Genomic DNA, 18568 nt, shown 5'->3' with positions numbered 1-18568 from the left:
AAGGAAAATACACAAAAGTAGCCATCACAAACAAGAAAAAGTTGCTGCTTAAATCAGAACTTTGGATGGGGAAATGTAATCTGTTTAAACCCTTATTTTCTGATGGCTAAAAGAATGAAAAATAAAGCCCTTTGATCAAAGTTTTGTGTCCTTGTCATTTTCAATCAAATTTCACATTGCTTCCTAAAAAGATCATAAATGACAAAGAGGTTTGGAATGGGTCTTGGATTTGAAATTGTCTGTAATGCTATGTCTATAAATCATGTAATGAAGTTCAGTGCACACTAAGACCATAGAAAAATGACATCCTATTCTACACAACAATTTTTGGACAAATATCTTACATTAGCTTACAAGGCTAATGAATGCAATCTCAGAGTTTAAAAAGAAATTTAAAAAAAAATGAGATCAAAAAGAAAAAAAAAGGACAGATGATGAAGAAAGACATTGAAAAGGAATTACCAAAAAGGAAAACCTTAATTCTACACCTAGACAGTTTGTTTTAAGGTTGTTTAGAGATGCAGAGAGGAAAATGAGGCAGCTTTTACTGTTTTCTAAAAGTTATTGGTTAAAAATTTTCTTTCCTGGAATTATGTGCAATTTTCAAGACTGTGAGGCGAGCTGATATTACAGACAGTGAGATAAGAAAAATATTAGTAAACACACCCCATAAACTCTGTGTAAAATATTTCCAAACGCAAGGTAGGTATCTAAAGAGCAACGATAGACAGAAATTTAGTAATGTGACTTTTTACCACCTCTCCACCCTCCACTGAGGAGTGAGGAGGGTGTTCATCTCCAGGGTGGATGGCAAAATCTGGTGAGGTTTTCAGTTTCCCTCCTGTCATACACGATATTCTGAGTAGGATATTTTACATACTGGAAGAGAAATTCAAGGTACAGGTTAAAATGGAGTTAGAGCAGTGACATTCCAGGTCACCACTCTTAAATAAATGGGGAACTCTCTAAATATTGCCTCAGATTTGCTCTTGGTCTCAACAGCTCTGAACACTTTTCATATGCACATCTGAGACAAGACTGCAGAGTAAAACCATTTTCCTTTGAGTAGGACAGTTTGGAGAGTGTGTTCTTCTCTGCTCAAACTTCTGTCCCTGACATGTTCTTAAGACAGTCAAGGAGCACAAACAGTCCTGAAATTAAAGTAATACCAGGAATTCTGGGTAAGACTGAGGATGCACTCAGTCTAATCTCCAGGTAGCTGATTTTTAGAAAGTGAGTATAAGCAGAGGGCATGTGTGGAGAGAACCTTCTCTAGCAAAATTCCCCAGTTCTTCACCCTCAGGATCTCCTCTGCTTGAGATGACCCTGAGGAGTGTTAAAAGTCTTTTTTTCCCCAACCCAGCTGTCAAAGGAGTTAGAAGTCTTCGCCTGTCGTTCTCAAGGTTGTTTATTATTTCTTATCTAAAACATTTTCTGTTTGGCCTGCCAAGGTCTGTTCTTCAGGTCAATCTGAGGCACACCGCCTGCCCACAGGGCTGGTGTTGTCTTTTATACTATAAACCACGTATTTGACTTTTACAGTTATGTTCCAATACCTATCACCTATGTTGGACAGTGACTTTCTACTCTACACCAATCCCAAAGTGCCACCATCACCAAGCAGATGGAGGCTAGGAAGAAGAAGGAAGAAGGACAGGACAATGCCCAAATCCTCCATCTTGTGCCCTTGACCCCCATAGTAAAATTCTTCAAAATTTCACCTTTCACCCTGTGAAAGATAGCTACTGTTATGCCATCTAAACTTTTGTGACTTGCAATTCTTCATACAAAGTTGGTAATTTGCTCCATGGGTTAAGATTGAAATCCCAAGTGCCTTTGGCTTCCTGCCAGGGTCTCCGAGCCCCTGCCAGGGCCACAAGCCATCCAGGGCACCCAGAGGGATGTCCTGGGTTCCAACACTTCACAATTTAACAAATTCCAGAGTCTACTTTTTAATCCAAGTGCCAATCACAGTAAATAATTACTTATTTTGTTGCCTTTTTCAGTCATAGAGCTGCAAGTGTCACTCTACCTGAGGGGCCAAGGAATCTGGTCTTATGAAAATAATCACAGCAAAGGTGAATCTGGTGAATCCCAGGTGAATCCTAATTCCATTGGGGAATCTGGTCCAGCACAGAGTGGTCATCCTTTCATTTGCCATCACAATGAGCCATTAAGGATGTCCTTGCTCCTAGAAAATTCAGAAATCACAAAAGGGCAACATAATCCAGATATTTTCTTAGTGTATTACAGTAGGTTAAATATCTCTCTTTATTTTTTAAAATATTATTCCATAGAGATTTATCCATGGATTCATATTTCAATTAATTATGTTAACAGAGTCAAAGGTTAATGCTCAAAAAAGTTAACAGGTTTTACTTAAATTAAGCTGAATTAAGGTAGTATCAAGGGCTCCCAGATTAGTCTCCAATATCAGAATTTAAGCTAGAACAATCCTCAGGTGTTAAGTGCTTCTGGATGAGAAGCAAATTAACTGTGTTTTTTGCAGGCTGGGTGGGTGTTAGAATTTATATCATCATTTATGTTCCCTGACCTATTTAATGAGTTCAAGTTGTAATGAAATATATTTCTGTCCTACAATAAAAAACTGAAATGAGAGCTAGAGGTAAGGCTTGGAGGAAATAAAAGAGAGCAATGGATAGATGATGGGAAGAAAGAAACGGGACAAAAGTGGAAAAGATGGGGTTTAACTTGTTATTACACAATCTGATCTTCTTTCCCTTGTTGATCATGGCTAATTCCTCTATCAATCTGCATGGTGTGTGCATTCCATTGCCCACTGCTTGCCTGCATTTAAGTCTGATTTTCCCTCAGCATGATTATTTTGAAGCATTAATCATTACCTCAGAACATGGAATCCTGTGTTTATTTGGCACTGGAATGAAAGAAATTGCTGAAAATTCAAACAGTTTTGATTTTCATAACATATTTGTCTGTTTCTGTGATATTTTTAACTGTGCTTGGGATAGACCCATGGAAATTTGTGATTCCCTTTTAATCCATATATGGGTCACCAACATGATCAGAGGGATGGAGCAGCTCTCCCACAAGGAAAGGCTGAGAGAACTGAGCTCGTTCAGCTGGAAAAGAGATGATTTTGGAATGATCAGGTATTGAGTTCATCATGGCTCTTCATCAGCTGCAGAGGGACAACGTGGATCAGGATGGTCTTTACTGGGCATACAGAGGAATCTCCAACTTTGTGCCTTGTCCCTCTCCTCCTCTGAGCCTCTGGTTCTTGTCTGAGCATCTCAGTGAAGCTGAGGAAAGCACAGAGAGCAGGAGATGAAAGGATAAAGGAATGAACCCTTGCAGAGACAGATGCCTTAAAAAGAGAGATTATAAAGCCCAGGATCCTTCTCTTTCTAACACACAAGGCAGATAAGGGAAAAAATTCAACTTTACAAAGCCATAAAGATGGTGGATAAGCTGAATGTTGTAACAGATGTCATAATGTTAGAGCTTGGGACACGCAATAAAACAAGGGAAACTGGGTAAAACAAAGTATTTTTTATATAAAGAGTAGTGAAATTCTGTACTTTGTTGCCACAGAACAGAAGCAGACAAGACCAGAAGTTCAAATTGAAATTAAATAAATTGATGGACAGCAGGTCCATAAATAGATACTAAAAAGATTAGGCAGAGACAGGCCCTCTAGCATCACTAACAGATCACGCTCAGAGAATTCAAGGGGAATGAATGACAAAAAGTAGCCAGACATGTGCTTTCCCTAGATATCATTTCCTATTTCCCCTTTCACAGAGAATATAGAGTTAGACAGAATATTGATGGGAACCACAAGGTGCTCTTGGGTGCATCTGCATTGGCTTTGCCTCACTCACGCTCCTGTAGCTGTATGTCTCAGCCGAAAAACAGGGGCTGAACTTCACCCTTTTTGCAACCCCTGAGCGCTAAAGGACCAGAAAATAACCAAAAAAGGGAATTTTGCCTGAGGCAGGAAGGTGTCATCACAAGGGGAGGTCATGAATGTTTTAAACAGTGGTAGGAAAATGGCAAGACTCAGACCCTGATGTGCATCTGTTTGAGTATAAATTAAAAAATCTAGCCAGAAAAAGTGTTTATTTCTAGATGTGGAATTAATGCTTTTTCTCCATGAGACAATGGAGGAGATCTTTGATTCCCAAGCCAGTTCCAGTTTTCAGTGTCCACACAGCAGGGAAGTTTAAACAGACATCCATATGGCTGCATGAGCATAAAAGAAATTTCCGTTTTTCTCTAAATTAGGCAATATATGCCTGCCAGAATTATTTTTGTCATGGGCTTTCAAAGCCCAATTCCAAAAAGATTTTTTAATTTTTTTTTTTTTAATAGTAGTGTTTTAAGCGATATTGTTCCCTCAAATTTTACTTGAAAAAAACTTGGAAGAATATTTTTGGATTATTATTTTGATGAATTCTGAAATATATTTAAAATAATTGTTTTCAAAAAGTATCTACATACTCTCTGTGAAGACATCAAGTGTTGATGGAAATTCAAGGAATAGACAGGAAACACAGAAGAATGGTGTATCAGTTGATTTATCAGGTGTAACCTCCATGCTCAGGGAAGCTGTTCCCTGACTGAAGTCTCCATTTCACTTTTGTGAAGCATAATGGAAAAAACATTTCCTTGAAGGGTCATTTCCTCTCCAAGTCTTGATGAGATTTATTACCTCTGGCTGATGGAGAGGTCCATTTTGCCCTACAGCCAGTGCTTTTAAGTAAAGGTATTAATTTATACTAATATGCAGAATTCTGAAATAATTGCAGTTGTCTTAACTTCTGGACACCGCTGGACCAATCCTCTACTGAAAGCCTGCTTAAGTTCATTCATCAAATCACTCAGGGCCTCATGAACTCAGTTTTGAAAATCTCCAAGGAAAATGACACCCCAGCCTCCTGGGCCCCTGTTCCAATATTTAACTATGTATTTGTGGAGAATTTTTCCCTTATACCAAACAGAAATTTCTCCTCTGACCACTCTCATCCATTACCTGCAGTCCTTCATAATACACCCCTGAGAGGTCTGGGTCCACCCTCTGTCATAGAATCAGAGAATGGGTTGCGTTGGAAGAGATTGTAAGAATCATTTCATTCCAATCCTCTGCTTTGGACAGGGACACCTTCCACCAAACCAGGTTTTTCCCAGCCCTCTCCAACCTGGCCCTGAACATTTTCAGATGTGGGACAACCACAGTTTACCTGGAAAAGCTTCTAGTGTTTCCTAGTATTTCCTAATAGTACATTATAAATTCCTAATTTCCTAGTAGTATATTACAAATACGTCCAAGGAGATGTCTGGACAGAAAACCAAAACACTGAGACCTGGTTTTCAGTCTGGGGATGTAACTGCCCAGTTCAGGGCCCTTTCACTTACCAGTTCACTGAAATAACTTCACTTGAGAGCAAATAAACCTCTGTTCTCCTTCCCAGAGCACAGCTCAGCTCATCCCCTGAGCCTCAGCAGAACACGTTTCCAAGTAAGCGTGATTGAATAGAAACTGTTCCATGTCAGTAGCATGAATTCCCTGAACTTCAGCCTCAAAGAAAGGTAAAGAAAAGTGTGTGTCAAAATGAGAATGAGCTTGGACATATATTGCACACTCTAGCACCCTTTTTTCCCCATTTTTCCTTTTTTTTTTTTTCATTCTTAGCAGTTGTAGGAACATGAAAGTGAATTGCTGGGTTTGTTTAAATGGCACAGAATCTAAAAGCAATTTGTGGTGGCAAGGTCACATGGGGCAACTGGAGGCTTTTTATAACTCTACAGAGAGCTGGGGAGTATATCTATGTTATATATACACACAGTGAGAAATACAAAATATTTTACCCTTAATGATACAGCCACAGAAAAAGAAATAGATTCAGCTCTACAGAGAATAATGTGTGAAATTATACTGAATTTCCCAGGCAATTTCACTATTTCCAGGATTTTTAAATGGGGAAAAAGAGCAGCAATGGAAGAATGCAGAATGCTCCCTTCCAGGGGAGGTTTGGATTGGATATTAGGGAAAAATTTCTCACTGAAAGGGTGGTTGGAACAGACTGTCCAGAGAGGTGGTGGAGTCACCATCCCTCAAGGGTTTAAAAAGCGTGTGGATGTGGCTTTTGGGGACATGGTTTAGTGGTGGAGCTGGCAGGGTCACTTTAATGGCTGGTTAATTTTGCAGGTCTTTTCCAACCTTAACAATTCCATGATTGTTTAAGAGCAGAACAAGAACAAGACACACAAAAAAGGATTTACGCCTGGTTGAATAATAAATTCTAAATCAAAGAAAAGAAACACAACAGAAGGCCTTGCCACAAACACTTGAATGCTTCTTAATACTTAATTAAAAGATGCCAGATTTGTTTTTAATGTTAATAATAACAATTTGCATACACATTTATTGGCTTTTAAAATAGAGTGGCCCAAGGCCTGTTAAGATCTACAGAGTGATTACTTTTTTATTTTTTTAATATATTTTAGACACCTGTTTAGTTAAAAATGCATTGGACAACCAGGATAAAGTGCTGCAGCTGAGCTAGGACAGAGAAGGAACCTGGAAGAATGACCCTTAAATGGTGTCTAAACTGTGAAGTGTCCCACTCATGTTCCTCCCACAGTAGAAACCAGCCTTCTGTTGGTGTTTTCTTTAGCAAAGCACCCCACAGATTCCAGGCCAAATTTTGCTCTGTTTCAGGAGGATGAATTTCTTAGTGAATGAACAACTTTGGACACACTGTTCCAATACACATGGGTATCACAAGCCTGAATTTTCCAATATTCCCCTTTCCTCAGGAAAACAGCTCCTCGTGTAGTGACCATTAGGCGAGTTATGGTTAACAATTAACATTTAAAAGTCTGTTTTTCCTAGGGGGTGATAATTAGTATTTGCAGCTTTTGTCTGGGGCTATACACTCAGTTTTTATTTTCAGCCTGCACTCCAAGCAGCACAGTTGTATGGGCTGTGCCTAACTCTTTTGGTTTGTAGCAACATATGGTCTTAAACTATTCCCATCAACTGTTATCATCTTCCTCTAGGAAGAGTCTGAACCTAGCTGAAAAGATATGAAAATATATGAAAATATATGCTGAAACCCAACACACAATCTAGATCACATCTTGGGATAAGCGATTAAAGCCTTTTCTCTGGATGGGGAAAGCCCCCACAGCGGAGGAAGGTGGCACAGAGGGAAAAAAAATGTAAGGCACGAGAAAAAAGTAAAAAAAGAAAAAGGCAACCCCCCATTCTATGATTATGACATGCTGAGAATGAAGATCCCAAAAAAACAGGGATGCTGTTTCTCAAGGATTCTTTGGAGATTGTCAGGAGCAAACAAAAACCACAGTCATTCAATTCCATCTATTAGGGCTGATAAAGGACAGAGCTCCACTCTGGGGTTCAGACACCCACTCCAGACATGTTCCAAAAAGTTTGGAACCCATCTGTGGCATGGAGAAGAGAACTTCAGTAGGTGTAAATCAAGTGAAGCATGACTGAAACCTCCACCAGGCACAAATCTGCCCCAGTGGTTTTCCATTTGTCATCCATTAACACAAATTACCAGGTTTGAAGGCTTTGTTTTGAGGCTGTGTCAGAAAGAGCAGGTAGTGATTTTGTCTGACACTTTGCAATTATTGACTAATTTGAGGTGAGAAAAGGCTTTTAGAGTAGATATGAGAGCTACTATATTGTACACAGCTTTACTAATTTCAAAGTTTGGAAAGGCACTGAGGCTTCGGCATATTGGAAGTTTATTTTTAAAAGTGTCTCAGAGTATATGATTCCTCCTCCTCAGAACAGGATGCATTACATGAAAAAAAACTGTTGGGGATCCATCATTGCAGTCTTTTACAGGGAACAGTCAGTGCAATACGTCATTGATTCCTAATGCTGCAACATTTCCATCCTCAAAATATTCAGTGCAGGGTGGAGGAGCATTCAGATATTGTGGAACCTGAGTCCTTCATCCACTGAAATGAGCACATAATGGTGTCCATTAAATGAATTAAAAGTTAGGTATCTGTCATCTCTTATTTTTCTATGGTCATGGCATCACATGTAAGAAGGATGGTTTTGAGGTGAAAAAGGATAGACTTAAACTGGAAATTAGGAAGGAATTCCTTACTGTGATTGTAGTGAGGTACTGGAACAAGTGGCCCAGAGGAGCTGCAGCTGCCCCATCCCTGGTAGTGTCCAAGACCAGGCTGGATGGGGTTTGGAGAAACCTGGGATAGTAGAAGGTGTCCCTGCCTGTGGTAGGGGGTTGAAACTGGATGGTATTGAAGGAACCTTCCAATCCAAATCATTCTAAGATTTTATTATTTCATGAAAAGATAAGAAATTATTAACAATCAAATTAAAAAAAATACATTATCCTTTCTCAGGAAGAGAAAGGTTGGGATTTTGCTGGCACCTATTCATTATGATCCTGACTTGTTTGGGAACTAATTTAATGCAGTCCTATTTGGAAAACTCTGAAAGCAGAAAAAAAAAACCCATTTGTCAGAACTGGGCTCTGCTATAGAGCTAATTTGTCTGATACCAGACACTGCTTCCAATTCACAGCAGTTATTCAGTACCTGAGGTATCCTCTTGTGCAAATCTCTTGTCTTTTCGGGAGAACCCCAGAGACGGAGAATTAGCCAAAACCAAGGTGTAAAGAACAGTGTTATAGGACCACAGAATAGTTTGGGTTAGAAGTGACCTTCAGGCAGCTCATTCCAGCCCCCTGCCATGGGCAGGGACACCTTCCACTATTCCACGTTCCTCCAAGCCAAGGGATCCACCCAACCTGGCCTTGGACACTTCCAGAGATGACGCAGCCACAACCTCTCTGGGCAACCTGTGCCAGGGCCTCACCACTCTCATCATGAAAAAATTCACCTCCAATTTACATCTATTCTCAGTTAAAAATTATCATCCCTTTTTCTGCCACTAGAGGCTTGGTAAAAATTCTCTGTCTTTCTTACAGGCCCTTACTGTACAATTTCTTACCTGCCAGGAGCATGTACTCAAGAGCATTTGGTTTCTGTGCTTTTTAAGTTGTCCAGAAGACATACGAAGAAGGAAAAGCAGTTTCTATAATATTTTTCAAGACAGATTTCTCTCTAAAGACAGCAGATGGTCACTTCCCTCTGCTGCTGATACTGCTTTCGACTAGTTTTTTTCAGCTGTGCTCACACATACATTAAAAAGACACAAAATACAGACAAGTTACTCAAAGATCAGAGATGCTGCCATGCTGCAACTGAAGACGGTTAAGTCATTGTCAGCTTCACTCCAGCCAAGTGTGCCTCAGTGTACAGTTAGGTTGGACATTAGGAAGAATTTCTTCTCCAAAAAGATCAAAAAGATGGCCAAGATTTGGAACAGACTGCCCAGGAAAGCGGTACAAGCAGCCAACGAATGACACAGAAATCAGACTCCAGGTCTGCCAGACAAAATGGCAAGGTTCATGATCTCACTATTTTCATTACAGTGTGAATTTCGACCCCTGAACCTTGGTCTCTGTTCTGCAGCCCATGGAATGACACAGGCCTGTGGAGGTTGCAATCAGCCAGATCCATTTCATCTATTTTAAGGTGAGATGAAATTCTAGGCTTTACTGAGTTGATTGACTCACTCTCCACCACTATAAAGGAAGCTTTGGAGGGACACAGTTAAGATGTAGCCACTTTTGCTGGAAATATCTACATGTCAGTAAATGTCTCCTCCCTCTGGTTATGAAATCAGTAAGAAGTGATCAGTATCTACTGAAACCTCTTTCACAGATATTATGATTTTTGTTTTTTTTAATTCTGCCCATATCCAAACCTCGATCAGGCAAACTAATGGTAACAAGTGCTCCAGAGGACTCACTTTATCCTGTACAAAAGAAACAGAGTAATCCTCTCATATTTCATTCTCATCCCTTCCACAACCTTTGTGTGCCCCTCATGTATCTGCAGTCTTGTATCATTTTTCCTTTCAGTCACTTATTTTCCAGGTTGACGATGCCTAATCTGCTGCTTTATTCCAAGCTGTTTCTGAGGTTTTATCATCTTGTTTCTCTACTCTGAACCTTTCTTAGTTTTATTACAAATGGAATTACACACAGTCCTCTCCAAAATCATTGGTCTGTTCTCCCTATTTTCTTTTAATCTTGTTTTTCTTGTTTTGGTTTGGTTTGGTTTTTTTTGGAGACTCTTTTGAAATATCTACTTGTCCGTTGTCCATGAAGTGATTTTACAAAGAGGAGAAAAGTGGCAAAAAGCCAATCTACATCATGGATTTTTTCACACTAACAGAAGTGTGGTTAGAAAAGCATAATACACCAATTCAGATATCTGTATTTATATAATTTCAGTGGCATTGTTACCTTGTGGGATTATATACAGTCAATACAGTCAGAAACATGGATGATAAATTGGAGAGCCAGTTCAGGAACAGCTTGTTTGTGGCTGTTTGTCCATGAATTTTCCCTTCCTGATCCCCAGATTAATGGCTTTGGAAATCAGGGTTTTGCTATAAAAACAGAAGGCTTTAAAGGAGACACTTCACAAAAAGAAATCCAGGACATCAAGATTTAACCACTGATTCTTCTCTGGGCACAAATTTTGGGGTGCCAGGCTCCAAAGCTTTTGAGCTTCTGTGGGAGAAAAACAAAAGAGCAAGCAAAGGGAAAAATATCAGGGAAGAAGCTCATCTGTACATCCCTGATATTTCCACGGAGGGGAAGGCTTGTAGTGGTTGGAAGTAGGGTCCTGTAACCAGAGAACAGCTCCTCATGGGAAATGACAAAAATGGTGCAGAGGGAGCTGGCTGTTTAGTGCCACCTTTGGATCCAGGGTTCAGGGCGAGTCAGAGCCAAGTTCCAGCTGACAGCTGGATTTACAAATTCGCTTCATCAGGTGTGAGACAAATGCACCCAAAACAGCCTTCTCCTTACAGGCATCATGAAGTGAAAAACACAAGAAGTTGAAGCTTCCCTGGAATTACTGAGTTGATTACATTTTAAAAGTTTTCATGCTTTCCTGCAAACTTGGCGAACAAACTCGTAGGGAAAAAAGGGAAAAAAAAAAAAAAAAGAAAAAAAAAAAAAAAAAAAAAAAAAAAAAAAAAAAAAAAAAAAAGTAGTGGGTGTGTTTAATATGAAAACGCAGGGATGTGTCTTCCCCCTGCATCCTCTCTTCCCTTTCAGCATTGTGCTCCCCATTCCCAGCTTTGCCATTGTGGCAGCAAACCTGTCCCACACAGCTTGATAAAAGACAGAAAGCCACCCTGAGAGGGAGCTGACTCTACAGACTCCCAGGAAATATTGTTCATTCTGCTGGAAGACATGTAACACTCCAGAGGAGACAGTTACTGAGAAAAAATTGCCACAGACATGAATCTGTGGCCAGGAGTGTTTCCTGGCTGACTGAAATGGGGAGAAAGTTCATCCTGAGCCAGATCTGGTGATGTGAGTGCTGTTTCCATGTCAAAAAAGCAGATCAGTGAATGGGATTTTGGAAAGGGAATTTTAGGACAAGCCAAAGAGTGCAGAGCCAAAGAAAGAGAAGAACAGGGTGGGATATAGGATGTGGATTTGGGGGATATTTCGGAGCCTTTTTGTGCTGGTGGACCCAAATATTTCTGTAACTAATGCTTGACTGATCTCACACACTGAAGGGAGTCACATTCACGTTCTCTGAAAAAATCCCTTCTCCCAGGATTTTTCTCCTGGGAAGCTGAGAAGCCTCAGAAAAAAAGGAAAACATTTCTTATCTCATTTTCTGCTCCGGTGTTGTGCTCACAAGTGGAATGTGTTTGGAGATTGTTTATCCAACAGGTGATTGTTTCATTGGTTTCTGGTGTGTGTTATTTTTGACTCATTGGCCAATCAGTGCCAAGCTGTGTCAAGACTCTGGAGAGAGTCACCAGTTTTCATGATTATCTTTTTAGCATTGTGTAAGTATCCTTTCTGCATTCTTTACTATACTATAGTTTAGTATTCTTTCAATATAATATAAGATCATAAAATAATGAATTAGCCTTCTGAGAACATGGAGTCAGATTCATCATTCCTCCCTGCCAAGAGGATCCCTGCAAATACAATAGGAGGGTTTCTCTTGCAACCAAGGGTGAGGCAAAGGCTCAGCCTGCCTGGTTCCTCCTCTCTGAATGGATCCTGTCTTCATTTTAACTCCTTTCCCTTCCACTCAGCAGCTTCTCAGAGCTATTCCTGACTTCACCTTCCCAGATCCCTTCTGGGCAAAGGGGAGAGATCACTGGGGAAGGGATTTTTAACATCATACTTATAAAAATATGATATTAATGTAATACTTGTAAAAATACACAACACTGTCATGATGGACCTGAGAAGCTGACACTGCTTTTCCAGGGTGTTTGGTGGTCTGCTATAATCAAAGGCAAATTCCAATGGGTTTCTGTTGTGGCTAGGAGAGCTCAATCCAAAACAGTTCTTTCCTTGGATGTCCTACACCCCTCCATTCAGAAAATGAAGATGCAGCCAGCAGTGACTGTCCAATTCAAGTGAGGAGCTCAGTTTCAGAGCCAGGAAGAATATTCTGTCCTTCAGGATATCTTCCAGTTTCCTATACATGAAAGTCAGCCTCTCACCGTGTACACTTCCCTCTTTGCACCACCTTGCTTAAATTTCACATTATCTAAATGATATTACAAAGATGCTACAGACAAAAAATGCATGAATACCTGTCCCTGATGTATCCCCAAACTTTCCAGTCCCTCTGCAGTTCTGCTTTTCTCACTCATGCCTCTTTCTGCTTCTTCTAGGAGCTGGGTGCCACCAAACTATTGGAAAAGCTGCTGGAAAATTTGTTTTTCTGATTTATTGGTAATAATTATATGAAAAAGGCACCTGCAACCTCACTGATGTTCACGCGGGGATTGTGAGGATTTGCGGACTCAGTGGAAATGGAGCACCTGGCCACTTTTTCTGCTCCAGGGCAGCTAAGAAATTGTCTGAACATAATTAGTTTTCAGTGGACTTTCAGGTGAATTCACAGATATGAAACCAGCAAAACTCTTGGGAACTTCCAAGCCCCTACACAGATTGCAAAAACCTGTTAGCAGTGAAATAAAAATTTATTTTTCTTTTAATGTTGGAAAAAAAAAAAAATGCATTCTGCCCAACCCCCTTGATTCAAATTATTATTTCATTCCTACATGAAAATCTGCAAAAACAACCAGAAAAAAATCAACGAAACAAAATATCTCATCTTGGAGTAGAGATCTGGACAAGTAAAACAGCAACCAGAGAAACCAAATCAATGAGCCAAAAAAACTAAACCTCCCAAACCTCCACAGTAAACACAGAAATCTTAAAAAAATGGAAAAAAATGCAAGGCATGTTGTAATGTGTTTAATGACCTTAATCATGTTTTTATAAATTGATCCATTACACTACTTTCAAATGAACATAGCACACAACATTGTTTCCTCTAATTACCCTCACAATAAATACTTAAAATGTGCGATATTTTCAGTTACTCAAATTTATAAAGCAAAAATAAAGTCTTCATTTTACAAAACTAAGAAAAATACCCAGTGGAATTTATATCAGCTCTGACTGAATTATAGAGTAACCCAGACCCAGCACTGAGCTATTTGAAGCAATCTGGCATTTGTTCAACATGTATGTCAGACTCCTGAAGGAAAATGTATTTATGAGAAAAGAAATCAGAAAATTTCCACTGGGAATTAAGGCCATGGAAGCAGAGATCAGTAGCATATCTTTGGTTTCATTTGCTTAGCAAGGAGTAACAGCTTCTATTTTATTCCATCACAGCAGGGTCATTAATAGCATCTTTTTAACTCTGCTTAGATTCCTTTTTGCCTGTAGAGGCATCCTAGGGATTCCCACCTATTTTCAAAATGATTTTGACTAATTGCATTAGGCCCCATGTTGGTATCTTAAATATATTGTAAATAACTGGAGTTCTCATGTCAGGGTATAACACTCTGCTGCTTTCAGACCTCATCTAATGATGCTTGGTTGTTGATGTTTTATTAATAACAGCAAGCACAGCAGTAATTCACTGCTTCATCATGATTTCAAGGGAGATGCTGGATGCCTGATGTCTTAAAGCTCTGCTGCAGTGTTTGGACACTGGAAAGGTTCCCCAGGAAAGTGGTCACAGCCCCAGGTCTGCCACAGTTCGAGAGTTTGGAGAGCACTCTCAGGTCCATGGTGGGATTCCTGCTGTGTCCGGTGCAGGGCCAGGAGTTGGACTCAATGATCCTTGTGGACCCCTTCCAATTCAGGATATTCTTGATTCTACAGTTCTATTAATCACTTTCTTTCTGCATTTGTCCCATCTTCTTTTTTTGGCATAGATGCCTTAACAGATTAGATATTCTGAAATGGGACATCGTTGCACAACACAATGTATGAGTTGAGTTTTCATCTCACCCATGTTCTTCTGAAATACATGAAAGGGCAGGAATGCTCAGCTTCTTGAGCAAAATGTTGGAGAAGGGCTGGTTACTCTGTGGCTGGATCACTGGGGTGCTTTCTGTGTTAATACAAGTGCACACACCCCAAAATAAAGTACTTTACAATAGTTCTGTTAAACACCAGAGTGCACAACTGCTCTGCATAGGCACAGCACACTTGCACATGACCCTGTCCTAAATCTTTCTTCCTCCTGAACTTTTATGAATGGGGAAAACTGCCAATGCAATTAAAACTTTGGCTCCTGCATCATCCTTTTCCAAGGGGCAAACCACTCTCCTAATCAGAATTCTGCCTGCTACTGCTATTGAAAACATGATTTCATAAACAATTCTCCTTCCTAGGAGAAAGAAGAGAAGGCTGATGGCTGCAGATATGTAAGGTCATCTCAATCAACCTTCCAGTGCATACAGGGAGCAGAGAGCTTTTCAGTACGTCAAGGACTCTGAAAACTGCTTTGCCATGCACCAGGAAGGGAATGGTGTTTGAAGCACAAATGCCTTGGTAATTCAAATTAAAATGAAAATTTCTCTGTAGATTCATTCCAGCTAAGCTTAAAAGCTCATTTCAGAGTGTCCTGCTGGTTAAAGTAAAGTGGAAAGTCCTAACTTTCTGATCCTCTGAGTTGGTACCATTTAAAGCAATGGGAGAACATGGCCTTTATTTCAGAGAATGATCAGTCTCAGTGGTGCTCATGTTGGGATGAGTTTTTCATATTTACAGTGGAAAGTTTTCTGAGCTTTGTCTAGCTGCAAATTCTCCTTACTCATCAGACATGTTCTAAATGTCTTCTGAGTAGCTCTTTCAGCACTCACAAATTCCAATTGTGTATATGCTAAATTCTTCAGCATTGTCTCCAGCCACTCAGAGGCTGAGACCTGAAAGGCAGAGCTGAAATGCTTTAAAAGGCACTGGAATGCCTAACTGTGCAAAAACCCAGGTGATTTAGCATGGGACTTCAGCATGTCCTGCACGTAATTCAGGCACTTTGTTCATGAAAGGAGAAGTTTTTCAGTTCAGATAATAATCACTCTGGTTTCACTAAGGTTGCTTTCATCAGAATAAAATTTATGTCTTTATTCTAGTGCCAAAACAAACTAGACTTTCACTGCAGTTAGACAAAAATTCAACTTTATAAAAAAACACTGTTCCCTCATTAAGGACTAGAATTTCACCTTGTTGCCACCATCACAGACATTCCAGTGGCCAGTCCTTGGGCTGGGAGACACAAAAGGACCTGAACTGGTCACAGACATGACCTAAAACTTAAGAGGGTGTCGCGGTGCGGGGGCTACGTGCCCCCAGCCCAGCGGCGGCGACAACAGGGGTGCAACAGATCCCCCTGGCAGACCCTGCACAATTCCAGCTGCTAGCAGAGGTTTGGCACAGATGAACAAAGAGGCAGCAGCACGGGTCCTGGTATCAGACCAGGGGTAGCTTTATTCCGCGATACAACACCACGGATCCAAGGTCCCAAGACCCTGAATCAAGGGCCGACACTAACTTATAAACAGGGGCGGTCTTGGAAGAGGATACAATTTTTGACCAATCAGGAGGACTGAGGGTGGAACACAAGGCAGGGAAATACAATCTGTAAACTAATAGAAGATTTTAAGGGAGGGGAAAGGCTTAAATAAACCAATGGGGTTTCAAAGGATACAAAACTGACACAGAAGGTTCTGGAGGGAAGGGCAGGTTTAGGGAGGGATTGACATCTGAGGAGGGGAGGAGCAGGGAAGGTTTTGGGGAAAAAGGGTAGGGACAAGAAGGATTGATAATTAGCAGGGAGTGGCCAGGCAACAAACAAGAACTGACAGTTAACCGAGCTGAATAACAATAAGGGAGTGAGTCTAAATTTATCAACATAAGATACAAAATGGGGAACCTGCGCCACTCCAAAGGCAGGGGGAGAAAAACACAGAAGGGTTAAAAACCCCACAAATCAAACAGTAAAATATACCTAACAAAGAAAATGAATACACACCACAACAAGAGGGGAGAGTTGTCATTCCACAGCCTTCAAATGACTTTGGACCATATTCCCTTTTCCTCACTCACATCTCCCCAGATATGCCTGGTTTCTCCTCAGGGTTTGTGCTCTGTCTAGGAAAATGTTGTATTGCTTGAGGCCCCACAACATAAATAATGTTACAAACTTCATGAAGCCTTAGGGAAGTGAAGAATTATGCCAAAACACATCAAAGGTTGTAGGCAAAGCAAGACTCTCCATTTTCATATCACTAAAACCTATCATCTTGAATTTATGTTTAGTCGTATTAAAAGTAACAAATGTACTTCATTGCATAATTAATGCCGGCCTCCAGCAAGAAAGTTTGGGCAAATTCTATTTTTACCTGCTGTGTCAAAGGCACTGAAATTACAGCTGGTGGAGCTTTTCCCACTCTGTCTTTCCAAGGCTTGAGAGGAATCCCAGTTGTGAGCCTGTTGACTCTTTGGGAGCAGCTGTAATTGATGACTGACTCCCTCCTCTGCTCTGCTCCTTCAAAGCAATCTCTGGAATGGACGTGCTGCAGCAAGCTCAGACCTCTGGTGATGTATTACTTGCCTGCTAAAGGTTGTCACGAGGGGGCACTCAAAAAATAAATACCTCTGCAGGTCCCTAAAATAGCCATTTTCAGTTTGGGTTCAGAAAGTAATTTGATTTCTTTCTCCTTCTTTGTATAACTTGTTGTCGTTATTGGTTTTGGGGTTTTGGTGGTTTTTTTGGGTTAGATTTTTTTTGTTTTGTTTTGTTTTTTTGGGGTTTTTTGTTTATTTGTTTGTTTGTTTTGGTGGGGTTTTCTTGGTGAGGCTGTTTGGTTTGGTTTGGTTTATTTTTAAAGAGAAAGAATCAGCAGCTGCCTTTTATAAAGACAGGGGAAAAACCACACAAAACTTTCCTATGAAATAGATTTTTATTTTGCCATTTTACTATATGCTCAGTGTGCTGGTTTTGCCTCTTTTCAGAACTTGGAGACTACACAGTAATATTTCAGTCCCAATGAGTGGGCTTGATTAAATGTTCAGAGAGAGATTTCTGTTAACAGACTTCAAACCCACAACTTTGTCAAAGCAGTTCCTGGTTACATATCACTGTGAAAGTATAAAAATTATTTTTTTTTAAATAGTCACAGAAATAAAAGACAAAACGAATAAACAAAAAAAAAAAAAAAAAAACAAAAAAACCCCCAACCCACCCACACCACACAGAGCGCAAACACCACCTTTCAGTGAAATGCACAGATTTATAGATGTAGGAGTTCACAGCATTTTAGGATTTTACAGTCACAAGGGAAGGAAATTCCTCTTTTCAAGCCTATTTTTCTCCCACACTCTAAGTCTGCATTCAGCAATAGCTTCAACTTCCAAAACTGGTGGTAGGAGGTGAACCTGATCTTATAACTCAGGTCCCACTTCCATGCTTGGGGTTAAAAAAAGCAGGGTGAGGGTTCACCATCAGCACAAAGCTACACAAAGTGAGGCAGGCCAAGCTCATCCCCTGCCAAACACACCATGGGTGTTTTTGTCCTGTGGCACAGGAAAAAAGGAGGAGAAAGAAGGACAGTAAGGCAGAGAGAGTGGGGGGACATAGTACAGTGCTGTCACCTCATGCCAGGGGACCTCATGGAAGAGGTCCCAGGGTGGTTTGGTGATTGAAGATAAAAGCTTAATTTTGGTACTGGCATGGCTATGTGTGTGTGTGACCCCTCACAAAGTGGGCAGGAGGTCACAGATTTTATCCCTTGAATAGCAAATTTCTTGGCAAACTGGTCCATCCTCTCAGGAAACTGCCAGGAAGGTGAGAGCTCCTCTTCTCTGGAAGAGCAGCTCCCACCGATTTCACCAGCTGTGCCTATGGTGAGTGGATACAGAGATGATTTGCTCCATTCCTGAAGAAGAACTGAGTATTCCCAAAGGATTTCCTAGTCACGCAGTCTGAAATGCCCTAAGTAATGGAAATTTTCTTGGATTTAAAAGAATAATGGTCTAACAGCTTTCTCTTTTGAGAAATAGCCTCCTATTCATCCCTCAGTAATTTCCTCTCAGGTGTCTTTCAATGTGCAGTAAGGACTATGCACTTCAATAAACGTTTAGATAAATCTTCA

Source organism: Onychostruthus taczanowskii, unplaced genomic scaffold (assembly GCF_017590055.1).
Source record: "Onychostruthus taczanowskii isolate IOZ18803 unplaced genomic scaffold, ASM1759005v1 scaffold66, whole genome shotgun sequence".
Taxonomy (NCBI): domain Eukaryota; kingdom Metazoa; phylum Chordata; class Aves; order Passeriformes; family Passeridae; genus Onychostruthus; species Onychostruthus taczanowskii.
The sequence above is the reverse complement of the archived record's forward strand: the minus strand, read 5'-3'. Positions refer to the sequence as shown.